Below are 13,595 nucleotides of genomic sequence, written 5' to 3' on the forward strand. Positions count from 1 at the left end.
CCCATTTTAGTAAACGGTCTTTAATCACGTTGAAGTTACCTTGAGATTGCTATTCCTAGAATTTGGAGTAGAAACCAAAGGTTTATTTACTGAAATTAATTACTGTGATAACAATTTTATCATACATTTCCATGTCTACATAGCCAAAGAAAAGGTAGAGGTAAGAGAGTCATGCCAATGGGAGAGCTAGGTGACTCAGAAGATAGAGAGTCAGACCTGGAGACAGAAGGTCCTGGGTTCAAATGTGACCTCAAACACTTTCCAGCAGTGTGACCCTAGACAAGTCAATTAACTCCCATTGACTAACCTTTACTGTTCTTCCTTGGAACCAATACTTAGTATCAATTCTAAGTCAGAAGGTTAGGGTTTAAAACAAACAACAAAGAAAGAAAGTTATGCCAAGCTGTGAAGAATTGGTTACATTTTGCCTTAAATTAGCTTCCTCCATTAAATATGCTATTCAGATAAACAATTTCTATTTTTCCTAAACTGTCTTTATCATTTCTCAGTTTTGAAAAATCAGTGTCCTGCGAGCATTTTCTAGACTTAATTATTCTACTTTCTGTCATTAAACGGAGGTGTGGCTTCTCATAAAGTGTCCTTTTTTGGGGAGGGATGTGGAGGGGCGGGGGAGAGCATTCTCACTTTCCCCAATTCCTGGATATGGTGCCAGTATTAGGAGGTGCTGATCACTATGTGCTGCCAGGGTACACAGCTCTCAAAAGAGGCATGTCTAAGACTTGGTTGGGGCCAAGGGAAGGTGGAACCACTGGAGCAGAGCTGGGATGATTCTCTTATTCAACAGCTATGCTATAGTCAGTGGTTTCCAAACTTTTTTGGCCTCCCGCCCCCTTTCCAGAAAAAATATTACTTAGCCCCCTGGAAATTATTTTTTTTTTAAATTTTAATAGCGATGAATAGGAAAGATAAATGCACCTGTGGCCATCACCGCCTCTCTGGATCGCTGCAGCACCCACCAGGGGGCGGTAGCGCCCACTTTGGGAATCACTGCTATATAGATGGTTCCCCTGAAGGGATAAGACTATTCACACACCCTATAAATTAACAAAGAATTTATTACAGCAGACTGTGCTGTGACAGTGATATTCTCCTTTCTGTCTAGGAAAAGGATACTGACATGGGAACCGATTTACACTGCAAAAGAGAGTTAAATGGATAGTATAGTGAGATTGAAGAACGAAAGTGGAAAAAGTTAAAATCATTTTACAAGATGAAGGTCAAAGAAAAAAACCACAAAGTACTTTTACTAATCTTCCACTTGTTACTCTTACATCTAAAAACACATTATTGTGCAAGAAGTTTTTTTGGCATACTACCTTGAACTTCCCAAGAAGAAGCATAGCATCAGTTTTAGAAAGATAAACTCAAATCAGCTAATAGAACAGTGAAGGATGTATAAAACAAACAAACAAACAAACCCTAGTAGATTCGCATTTTAGATCGCAATATTTTGGTTATTTTCTGCTCAGAAGTACATAATTCTTCTTATAATTCAAGAACTCCGATACAAGTATGATGCCTCTATTCTCTGCCTTCCTTTTTTTTTTTTTTTTTTTTTTTTTACACTAGGACATAGAGGTTTTTTAAAAGTCCATCTTAAAAAAATTTTTCTTAATCATCCCACAGGTAAAAGCAAACCTTTTTTTTTTTTTTTGAGGGAGAAAGAGGATCATACCCAAAGCAATCCTGAGTTTGCCCCTTAGTTGTTTCTTAGCTGTAGAAAGAGTTGACTTAGATTGAGATGATCCCTGGGAATGCTAAGGAATCAGTAGATCTGTGACAAAGGAAGTTATCAATTGGCTGGTAAGCCTTTGCAATAATGTACTATTAAAGTAGATCTATTTTCTGGATTTTCTGCTTTTCTGCCAATCCCTGCCATGTTTCAATTTTCTAAAAAATGTTTTCCATGCACAGATGTCGTTATAATGCTGAATCTGAAGTGCTCAGAGAGTTTTGACATCACTTCTGCCTCAGAGGTAAAAGTGATCTCTGGGTCATCTGTCTGTGTGTTAAGGACAGGTTTCTTTCTTTTCTCTTCTTTTCTTTTCTTTTCTTTCCTTTTTCTTTTCTTTTCTTTTTTTTTTTTTAATTTAAACCCTTATCTTCCATCTCGGAATGAATGCTATGTATTGGCTCCAAGGCAGAAGAGTGGTAAGAGCTAGGCAAAGGGGGTTAAGTGACTTGCCCAGGGTCACCCAGCTAGGAAGTGCCTGAGGTCAGATTTGAAGCTAGGACCTCCTGTCTCTAGGCTTGACTCTCAATTTCCTGAGCTGCTGAGCTACCCAGCTGCCCCCTAAGGACAGGTTTCTGCTCAATCTTGAGTACAGTGTTTTCTAACATAAAATACTGAAAGAAATTTGGTTGTTCAAATTCATAAAGTATCTGCTACTCAAAATTTTTCAAATGAGAAAATTCCACAGCACAGGTTAGTACTTGGCTATTTGAAAAAGTTAAGTTTCCCAGAAGTAGATTATAAGCCTTATAATTTGCTTTTAAAAACCCTATATATTATTTTCCAATTATAACTAATTTTGAACATTTCTTCAAATTATTAAATATATTTAAAATTATTTGGAAACAATACTAGATCACATTTATATAGTGTTTTAAGATTTATAAAGCACTTTACCTCTGGCAGCTTGTTTGACAAGAATGAAGCATAACTGAATTATAAAGAAAACATTTGTCCTGGGAAAATAAGCAGCATGAGAAACAATCACAGCAAAATTTTAAAAAATCAAATAAGAAAAATAACTCAAAAAGTAGATATGCATAAAATCTATAGTTACCTCTTTTCGTGGCAGTGCTATCCCTTCCCCAACTGGCAAATGTACCAATCCAAGTCTAACTGCTTAGCTTATATACATCACAAAAGTAACAGTAGAGAAATTGGATACTGCCAGTAATGAGGGATATTCACGGGATTCCAAAGATGATACAAGGAACAGTCCTTTAGAACAGACTGCTCTTTGAAAGTAACTTTTATATCTTGATTTGTAACAAATGGAGGCAAAACACCCACACGTGATCCACAAAACCAGAAAGGGACTAAAAAAATTGCTTGTTGAATGAATGAATGAATGAGAAAAAATGATAACAGAAACAGGCTTGTATGAGCTATCCCTGGAAGAGAAGAAATATTGAGTGGACAAATTCTAAAGAAAAAAAGATACTCACAGAAAAACATGGCAATGAATGTTGGTGCAACCAACATATGTAAATCCTTGGGTTCGTACTCTATTTGGGTCATTGCTAAATATGGAGTTGATGATGAGCAAATGGGAAAAAAATGACAATTACGACTTTTCAAAGGTAATTTCTAGAGCTTGCCAGGTTGTCCCCAGAGCAAGAAAAGTCCCTTATTCATTTCAGCAATCTCGTCTGGTTCATTCTTCTCCTTTAGGCTCCTAAGTCTGGGTATCCCTCAAAAGCTCAGCCCTTGGCCCACCTTTCCTATTTATTTAGGCTATTCACCTTGATGATGTCATCCACTCCCATCGTCTCTATGCAGATGACTCTCAGACATATCCCTCCTACCCCACTTTTTCATGTAAGCTTCAGCTCTGCATTTCCAGCTCTGCCAGACTTTTGTATCTGGATATTGCTCAACACCTCAAACTTGAAATGTCAAAAGCTGAACTCATCACCTCCCTTAAACACATCCTTCCTTCCAGCTTCTCTATTTCTCTTGGGGTTGCCACAATCCTCCCAGGTATCCACAAACGTCCTGATCCATCTATGGCTTTTCAGGGATGACTGAATCCAAAGAATATCCAAAGAATGGATACTGTCTGTGGTCACATTGACCTGTAAGAGCCAGTTAGAGCTGCCCAAGAAAGAAAGTGAAGTTTTAGGTAATCAGGTAGAGTCATAATAATGGTCATCTCCCTGATATTTGTATTTTGGATTCCTAATTTTCATATGTAAGCCAGAGTCTCTGAAATACCTAGTACAGTCTTTCCACCCATCTAAGCTGTTGGGTTTAGTGCTATGCAGACACCTCAAATGAACCCTGTCTTGCTTTCTGGTTTATGACTATTCTTTTGGCTTAGATCCCTTGACTTTCTGGTCTCCATAGTCCAAGGCTGGGATTGACCTTCTTCTCACCTGAAATTCTGATGAATAACTGATGAATAAGATGTTGGTTCTGCATTGGGTAGGAAGTGATAATCAACAATGGAACTTGGCCATCATCTATCCTTCTTTTAATAATCAATCAGTTGTCATTTTGTAGATCACATCTTTACAATATTTCTTCTATCATCTTATACCTTCAGCGCCTTTTCTCTAGTTCGTACCATGAACTTTTTACAAGAGTTTTCTAGTTGGCCTCCTTGCTTCTATCTCTCCCTACTCTAGTCTATTCTCTACTCAGCTATTCAAGTGATCTACATGAAGTATAGGTGTGACTATGTCATTTCCCTAACCAAAAAACTCCAATGGCTTTCTGTTGCCTCCAGGATCAAATATAAAATTCTCTGTCTGGCTTTTGAAGTCTTTCACAATCTGGCTCCTTTCTACTTTTCTAGGTTGACTATATCTTATCCAGTCTTCCTACTCTACAATCCAGTGACACCGGCCTTCTTGCTATTCTTTTTTCAGGAGACTTTATTTCCTAATTCCCTATACCCTTGATCTCTTCCTGTCCCCATTCCTCTAGCAAACACCTTTACTATTCTTCCCACTCTCTTATTTTTAATATCTCCCTTAACTGACTTCTTCCCTGTTATTTACCAACATGTCCATATCTTTAAAAACCTTTGCTTGATCCTGCTATCATGGCTATTTATTTCTTTATCTTTACCCTCCTTTGAGAGAACCCCTTGAGAAAGTCACCTAAACTAGGTCCCTCTGCTTCTTCTCCTTTCACTCTCTTTTAAACCTTTAGTAATCTAGAAACCAATCCTAGCATTCATTTGAAACTGCCCTCTCCAAACTTACTAGTGACCTCTTAATTGCCAAAACGAAAAGCCTTTTTCTCAACACTTATTCTTCTTAACCATTCTTGAAGCTTTTGCCACTATTGATCATCTTATGGAGATTTGTTCTATTTCCATAAAGTTTTTGTTATCCTGCTTCTATTCCTATCTATTCAACATTTCCCATTGAGTCTCCTTTGCTGGATTTTTATCCAGATCAAATCTAGTAACCATAGGTGCCATTCAAAGCTAGGCCCTTTTCTCGCTCAGTATTTCTCACTCTAACTTGGTGATATCATCAGATCTCTCTCACAGGTTCAAGTATCATCCCTATACAAATAATTCTCAGATCTATACATCGAGCTCTTATCTCTGCTGATCTTCATTCCTGCATCACCAGTTGCTAGTTGGATATCTCAGTTTAGATTTCCAAAAAGCATCTCAAACTCATCATGTTCAAAACAGGTCTCGTTATCTTTCTCGTTAAATCCTTCCCTTTTCCCAGCTTCATTATTACTGACATGAGCACAACCATCCTTTCATTAACCCAGGCTCATAATCTCAATATCATCCCGAATTCCTCACTTTTAATCATTCCACATATCCAAACTATTACCGGATCTTGTCTTTTATACCTTCCCGTCTCTCCTAGATGCCTCTTTCCACTCATTTGAAAGTCTAAAGTTTATTTCTGTGAAGTTTATTATAAATTATCTTTCCCCATAAAGAAACTCATTTTTAAAATGAGTTAAAAATTTTAAATTGAGGGGCAGCTGGGTAACTCAGTGGAGTGAGAGTCAGGCCTAGAGATAGGAGGTCCTAGGTTCAAACCCGGCCTCAGCCACTTCCCAGCTGTGTGACCCTGGGCAAGTCACTTGACCCCCATGGCCCACCCTTACCAATCTTCCGCCTATGAGACAATACACTGAAGTACAAGGGTTTAAAAAAAAATTAAATTTTTTTTTTTTAAATTGGCATCCTATGACTCTCAATATATTACTAAAGAAAAGCAAAACAGTATTTGGAGTAATGTGTGAACTGCAAAAGGTGTATGTATTACTGTATTGGTGGTATTTCTATAAATAGATTTGAAGCAATGTTTCTTATTATTGATGACTGCTATGTTCATATTCAAGTTCCCAAATCCTGGGCAAAATCATAAAAATAAAACTAAAGTATTTTTATGTCACTTAAAGAAAAACTAAAATCTTCTTTTTTTAAACCCTTAACTTCTGTGTATTGGCTCCTAGGTGGAAGAGTGGTAAGGGTGGGCCATGGGGGTCAAGTGACTTGCCCAGGGTCACACAGCTGGTAAGTGTCTGAGGCCGGATTTGAACCCAGGACCTTCTGTCTCTAGGCCTGACTCTCAATCCACTGGGCCACCCAGCTGCCCCCCAAAACTAAAATCTTAAATGATATTAGCAAGTAAATGGTGAACAAAAGAAAAACCAATCCAAATTCAAAAGTATGTGCTTCTGTCCTATTTCTACTTTCCTACCCATCAGCCACATTTCTTCCCCTCTCCCATATTACATGCCATGATAACCTATTGCCCCAGTTTATTGTAATAAATTACAAAATCACAAGGTTGAAAAAGACTGCAGGAAGTCAAAATCATAAGAGAAAACAAATTATATTTGATTGTCACATATTCTATTGATCAAATAGAATATGTTATATCTTTGGGGCACCATTTTAGAATCCAAGTCCATAAAAAGATATATTATTAGATGTATTTTGTAATGTAATATAAAAGATACATTAACTGGGCAGCTGGGTAGCTCAGTGGAGTGAGAGTCAGGCCTAGAGACAGGAGGTCCTGGGTTCAAACCTGGCCTCAGCCACTTCCCAGCTGTGTGACCCTGGGCAGGTCACTTGACCCCCATTGCCCACCCTTACCAATCTTCCACCTATGAGACAATATACCGAAGTACAAGGGTTTAAAAAAAAATTAAAAAAAAAAAGATACATTAACTAGTAAGAAACACCAAGTGTTCTTTGAAGTTGCAAACAATGAAAATAAGGAAAGAAAATGCGGGAGGAAAATTCTGGAAAGTAGCAAGTGCAGGCAGGACTTTTGATAATAATTGGTATCTTAATTGCGAGATACGATACAATATTATAGATGGACAAAGTGACCTCCTGCAGTCTTTTTCAACCATGCAATTTTGTAATTTATTACAATAAACTGGGGCAATAGGTCATCCATGGCATGTAATATGGGAGAGGGGAAGAACTGTGGCTGATGGGTAGGAAAGTGGAAATAGGACAGAAGCACGTACTTTTGAATTTGGATTGGTTTTTCTTTTGTTCACCATTTACTTGCTAATATCATTTAAGATTTTAGTTTTTCTTTAAGTGACATAAACATACTTTAGTTTTATTTTCTTGTCATTCGCGTTTTCTATTTTGCGAGTCATATGTGAGATAATAGCAGTTTGGGAATATTCTATTCATGACATTATGCAGTGAATCTTTTAAATGCCAGGATGCCAGGCCCTGGTGATTTCAATCAGATTCTATTTTTAGGCTTGGTAGACATCTCAGAAGGCTAAAAACAAAGCTCAGTGTTCTTACACATGACACAAGCAACTACAATATCACTAATGATATAAATAGTAATTATTCAGATTAGGCCTAAATGTTAATTAAGTCAAGAATAGCTAGGAAAGGGAAAACACTCAAGTTTAACTGGTCCAATAGGATTTTTTTCTTCTATTAGCCTAACAAAAGAAGAAAAAAAGAATTGCTTTCATCTGTTAGTTTCATATTGTAGATTGTGAGGGTTGGGGAATGGTGGCAGAATTCTTTATTTTTGTGGACAAAGTAAGTAGAAAGAAGCATTGTACAGTTTGGTTTGTCATCTACATTCGGGGACACGCAATGCAATTTGCTGAATGGCTATTGTAAGGTTTGATAACTACTTGAAAAATTATCATTGCAATAATGGTGATATTTCTCCAAATTAACAGAAATTGAAATACACAGGGTCAAAGGTCAATCACCTCAGTTATCCCTTCTAAAAGAGAGACAGAGATGATATCTCAGGGAAGGATTTCTCAAAAGCAGAAAAGATCAGATGTGGAACTTTAATTATTTTTTTAAGTGACCAAGCAATTATTGATCCAAATGTCTGCTTTCTTATCTCTATAAAATATTTATTAGCACCTTGTGACGCCACTGTAATGTTCCTATGTGTTTGGACTGACTGCCTGATGGCTGAGGTGGGGGGTTGGGGGGGAGTTGGGGTTCTGAGGCCCCATTGGGAATTCTGGGATTGGCAGTCCCACCAAGAGCATTCATTCTTTGCTCTGAGAAAGACTGAGCCAGAGACCTGATTTCCTGTGGTGCCAGGAAGATTTTGAACAAGTTTGGATTTTGAGAAGCAAACAGTCTGCCTGAGGGAAAGAAGGGGTGGAAAATGACCAGCAAGAAACTCATAGTGATCCGGACCTGGCAGGATCCTTATGTAGCCTGTGGAGTTCAGGCCTTGAGGACCAAGAATAGCAGACTGGCCTGTGGACAAGCCACCACTGGAATAAAAAATTCAGTCTGAATCTGTTGGATGTGATCATCCCTTTAAGAACTGAGATAGGGGGCAGCTGAGTAGCTCAGTGGATTAAGAACCAAGCCTAGAGATGGGAGGTCCTAGGTTCAAATTTGGCCTCAGATACTTCCCAGCTGTGTGACCCTGGGTAGGTCACTTGACCCCCATTGCCCACCCTTACCACTCTTCTGCCTTGGAGCCAATACACAGTATTGACTCCAAGACGGAAGGTGAGGGTTTAAAAAACAATAATAAATAATAAAAAAGAACTGGGATAATTTGTGGGTAGTCAGTCAACAAGAATTTTTAAAGTACCTACTATGTGCCAGCCACTGTGCTAAGTACTAAAGATCCAAAAACACTTGAGGGGAAAAGAGCTCTCAAGGAGTCCACAGTCTTATGGTGAAGGTTTTTATTTTCTCTCCTCTTCCCCATCCCTGTTTGAACAGGGGTTTTTATGTGATTTTCCTTGCTATTCCTTCAAGCTGTTTCTTTATCCAGACTGCTTTGAAAGGCATGATCAGCATGATTGTCGGGGTTTCATTATCTATACAGGGCTCCCAGAAGTCTTAGTGCAGTAGTCAGCTTTAATTACACCAGAAGTAGAAGTGCCACAAACAAATCATTTAGAAACATAGTTATTTGAATTTCTTTTGTTTTTTTTAATTTGAGAGTTTTGAATAATTCATTCTAAATTTTAACAAAATGGGTACCTGAAAAATATTTATAGCTGTGCTCTTTGTGGTGGCAAAAAACTGGAAAATGAGGAGATGCCCATCGATTGTGGAATGGCTGAATAAATTATGGTATCTGTTGGTGATGGAATACTATTGTGCTAAAAGGAATAATGAACTGGAGGAATTCCATGTGAACTGGAACGACCTCCAGGAATTGATGCAGAGCGAAAGGAGCAGAACCAGGAGAACATTGTACACAGAGACTGATAAAATGATAACTGTGGTAAAATCGAATTTAATGGACGTCTCTACTAGCAACAATGAAATGATCCAGGACAATTCTGAGGGATTTATGAGGAAGAACACTATCCACATCCAGAGAAAGAACTGTGGGAGTAGAAACACAGAAGAAAAACAACTGCTTGATCACATGGTTTGATGGGGATATAATTGAGGATGTAGAATCTAAATGATCACTCTATTGTAAATATTAATAATATGCAAATAGGTCTTGGTTAATGACACATGTAAAACCCAGTGGAATTGCTCATTGGCTACAGGAGGGGGTAGGGAGGAGGGGAGTGAAAGAACATGAATTATGTAACCATGGAAAAATATTCTAAATTAAACAAATAAATAAGTAAATTTAAAACAAAAAAGGAGTACCTGGCTATGTATAACTGTTTCTAGAAGACATTTTCTCTGGTAGGTGAACTACTTGCTTGGCCATGTTAGTCACCTGATCTATCTCCATTTGGGGAAGGGGATCATGTCAAAACTATCATGTATGAATCTAGGCTTCATTCTTTATATGATTTTAAGATTAAATTATAAGTGCAATCATTTCAATTACTAAGTAGCAATGATTAAAGTTTTCACAAAGTTTTAAAATACCTCGGGGACAGCTAGATGGCTCAGTGGTTTGAGATCCGTGTCCAGAGATGGAAGGTTTGTGGTTCAAATGTGACCTCAGACACTTCCTAGTTGTATGACCCTGAGCAAATCACTTAATCTCTATTGCCTAGTCCTTACCCTTCCTCCCTTGGCACTAATACACGGCATTGATTCTAAGATAGAAAATAAGGTTTTTCTTAAAGGAAGAGAAAACAAAAATCCACTAGAAATATGTACAGCAGAAGATAGTAGTTCTGTTGAATTTGAATGAGAAACATACCAATATTTAAAATTGTTTAAATAATTAACTTTTAAACTATTTCTATTTGTAAGTTTGTGGTATTTATACTTCTAAGATCATTAAAGCTTTAAAAACTACCATTTCTAGAACTATTTCAAATAACAGAGAAAAGGTCTTGTTTTACTCTTGTCTCTATGGAGCAAACTTCTAGTGTTTCTCATATATATTATATATATATATGCATAAACATACAAATGTGTTTATACATATATTTAATTACATATATATAAGATGTGTTTATATATGCACACACATATTTAGAAATACTTTTTTATCATTTCTTGTTTTTTTTTCATCCTTCCTTTAAAACCTCTGTCTTAGAATCAATTATTATGGATTGGTTCCAAGGCAGAAGAGCAGTAAGGGCTAGGCAATGGGAGTTAAGTGACTTGCCCAGGGTCACCCAGCTAGGAAGTATCTGATGTCAGATTTGAACTCAGAATGTCCTATCTTTAAACCTGGCTCTCAATCCATTGAGTCACTTAGCTGCCTCCTAGAGACACTTTTTAAAGGTTTCTTGTATGAAAAATTGTTGGCATTAGTTTTCTTATCCATGATGTCCATCTCATTTATTGCATTGTTTAATTCAAACAGATCTAAAGTTATGATTGATAGACTCCTCTTTTTTGAGTCAGTATTTTCCCCTAGTTTTGCTTATACTTCTTTGATACTAGTGTACTTTCATAGGTTCTCCATCCCTTGCTCCCACTTGCCTACCCTGGCCCAAATTCTTTGAATTTACTTAAATTCTTGATTTCTTTTTATTGTATTTACTTCATTATCTTTTTCTCCCCCTGGATTGTCCTTTCTGTTTCCCTTCCACCTTATTCCCCACCACATATCCTGATTTGGTGATTCAGTGACAGTGGTCTCCTTATTGTTCCTCAGACCAAACAATTTATCTCCAGATTCCAATAATTTTCACTGACTCTCTCCCATGCCTGGAATGCTCTCCTTCCTCATTTTTCACTCCTGATTTCTTTCAAGTCTCAGCCAAAATCTTACCTTTTACAGGAAGCCTTTGCCAGTTCTCCTTAATTTGAGTGCCTTTCCTCTGATTTGTCCTGTATATAATGTGTTTGTACATAGGCATTTGCTTATTATCTTCCTCTTTAGAATGTGAGATAAACATTGAGGGAAGGGACTGGTTTTGCCTTTTTTTTTTTTTTTTTTTTTTTTTTTTTTTGGTATACCCAGCGCTTGGCACAGTGCCTGGAACATATTCTGCTCTTAATAAAGGCTTGTTGACTGACTGACTTTATATTTGATCTTGGAGGTAATAAAGAGCCACTGAAATTTGTTGGGTAAAAAAGTGTGAACTGAATGGAGGATGGATTGGAGTGGGGATATATTTAAGGGAAGAAGACCAATTTGAAGACTAATGCAATAGTTTAGGCCAGTGATGGGCAAACTTTTTCTTTTCTTTTCTTTTTTTTAAATCCTCACCTTCCATCTTGGAGTCAAAACTGTGTATTGGCTCCAAGGTAGAAGAGTGGTAAGGGTAGGCAATGAGGGTCAAGTGACTTGCCCAGGGTCACACAACTGGGAAGTGTCTGAGGCCGGATTTGAACCTAGGACCTCCCATCTCTAGGCCTGGCTCTCAATCCACTGAGTTACCCAGTTGCTCCCATGGGCAAACTTTTTTTTTTATAACATTTAATAATATTTATTTTTTAGAAAAGTTATCATGGTTACATGATTCATGCTCCCACCTTCCCCTTCCCCTTCTCCCCTCTACCTTCCTCCCCCCCTATAGCCGATGCACATTTCCACTGGTTTTAACATGTGTCATTGATCAAGACCTATTTCCATATTGTTGATAGTTGCATTGGTGTGGTAGTTTCGAGTCCACACCCTCAATCATGTCCGCCTCAACCCATGTGTTCAAGCACTTGTTTTTCTTCTGTGTTTCCTCTCCTGCAGTTCTTCCTCTGAATGTGGGTAGTGTCTTTTCCATAAGTCCCTCATAATTGTCCTGTGTCATTGCATTGCTGCCAGTACAGAAGTCCATTACATTCTATTTTACCACAGTGTATCTGTCTCTGTGTACAATGTTCTCCTGGTTCTGCTCCTTTCACTCTGCATCAATTCCTGGAAATTTTTCCAGTTCACATGGAATTCCTCCAGTTTATTGTTCCTTTGAGCACAATAGTATTCCATCACCTGCATATACCACAATTTGTTCAGACATTCCCCAATTGAAGGGCATACCCTCATTTTCCAGTTTTTTGCCATGGGCAAACTTTTTAAAGAGGGGGCCAAAGGAAAGGAAATACTCATCTGTCAGTCTGTTTCTAAGGCAACTCTTTCAAAGTTTCATTGTATTGTATCCTACTCATTGTATTCGTTAGATTAGGAATAATGTCACCTGGCCAGATAGAACATTTCAGGGGGCGCATCTGGCCCATGGGCTGTAGTTTGCCTATCACTGGTCTAGGCAATAGTTGATGAAGTCCTGAACTAGGGTAGTGGCTATGTGAATAGAGAGAAGAGGATGCATGTAAGAGAAGTCATAGAGAAAGAAAGGACAATATTTGGTAACTGATTAGATATGTTAGGCAAGTGAGAGAGAGAGGAGATTAAGGCTGATACCAAGGTCTTGAGCCCAGGTGACTGAAAGACCTTGGCACCTTCAATAATAAGAGGAAGGGGGGGTCTGTGGGGAAAGATAGTAAATCCTACTTTGGACATCTTGAGTTTGAGGTACTCATGGGACATACAGTTTGAAATGTCCAACAAGTAGTTGGCGATACTCGACTAGAGCTCAGAAGAGAGACTAAAGTTGAATAAATGAATCTTGGAATCATCTGCCTACAGATGATAGTTGAACCTGTAAGAGTTAATGAGATAATTAACTGAAAAGGCCAAGGATAAAGCTTTGGGGGATTAATATATTTAGTAGGAGGGGATAAAAATAGAGCAAAAGAGACTAAGGATTGGTTAGATAAGTCGAAAGAGAAACAAGAGAGAGCAGTTATGAGAACCTATAAAGGAAAACATTCAGGGGGACAAAGTGGTCTGCAGTGAGGTTAAGAGGATGAGGATTCAGAAGAAGTCATTAGATTTGGCAATTAAAAGATCATTGGTAACTGGGGAAAGATGAATTTCATTTGAGTCAGAATGCTGGAAGCCAAAGAAAGTTTAGAAGAGAGTGAGAGAAGTTTCATTTTTGTTTTTCCAAATGCAACATCTACTAGAGTTCTTGGCATGTGGTGTAATGAATGTTAGTTGAAAGA

Source organism: Gracilinanus agilis, chromosome 2 (genome assembly GCF_016433145.1).
Source record: "Gracilinanus agilis isolate LMUSP501 chromosome 2, AgileGrace, whole genome shotgun sequence".
Classification (NCBI taxonomy): domain Eukaryota; kingdom Metazoa; phylum Chordata; class Mammalia; order Didelphimorphia; family Didelphidae; genus Gracilinanus; species Gracilinanus agilis.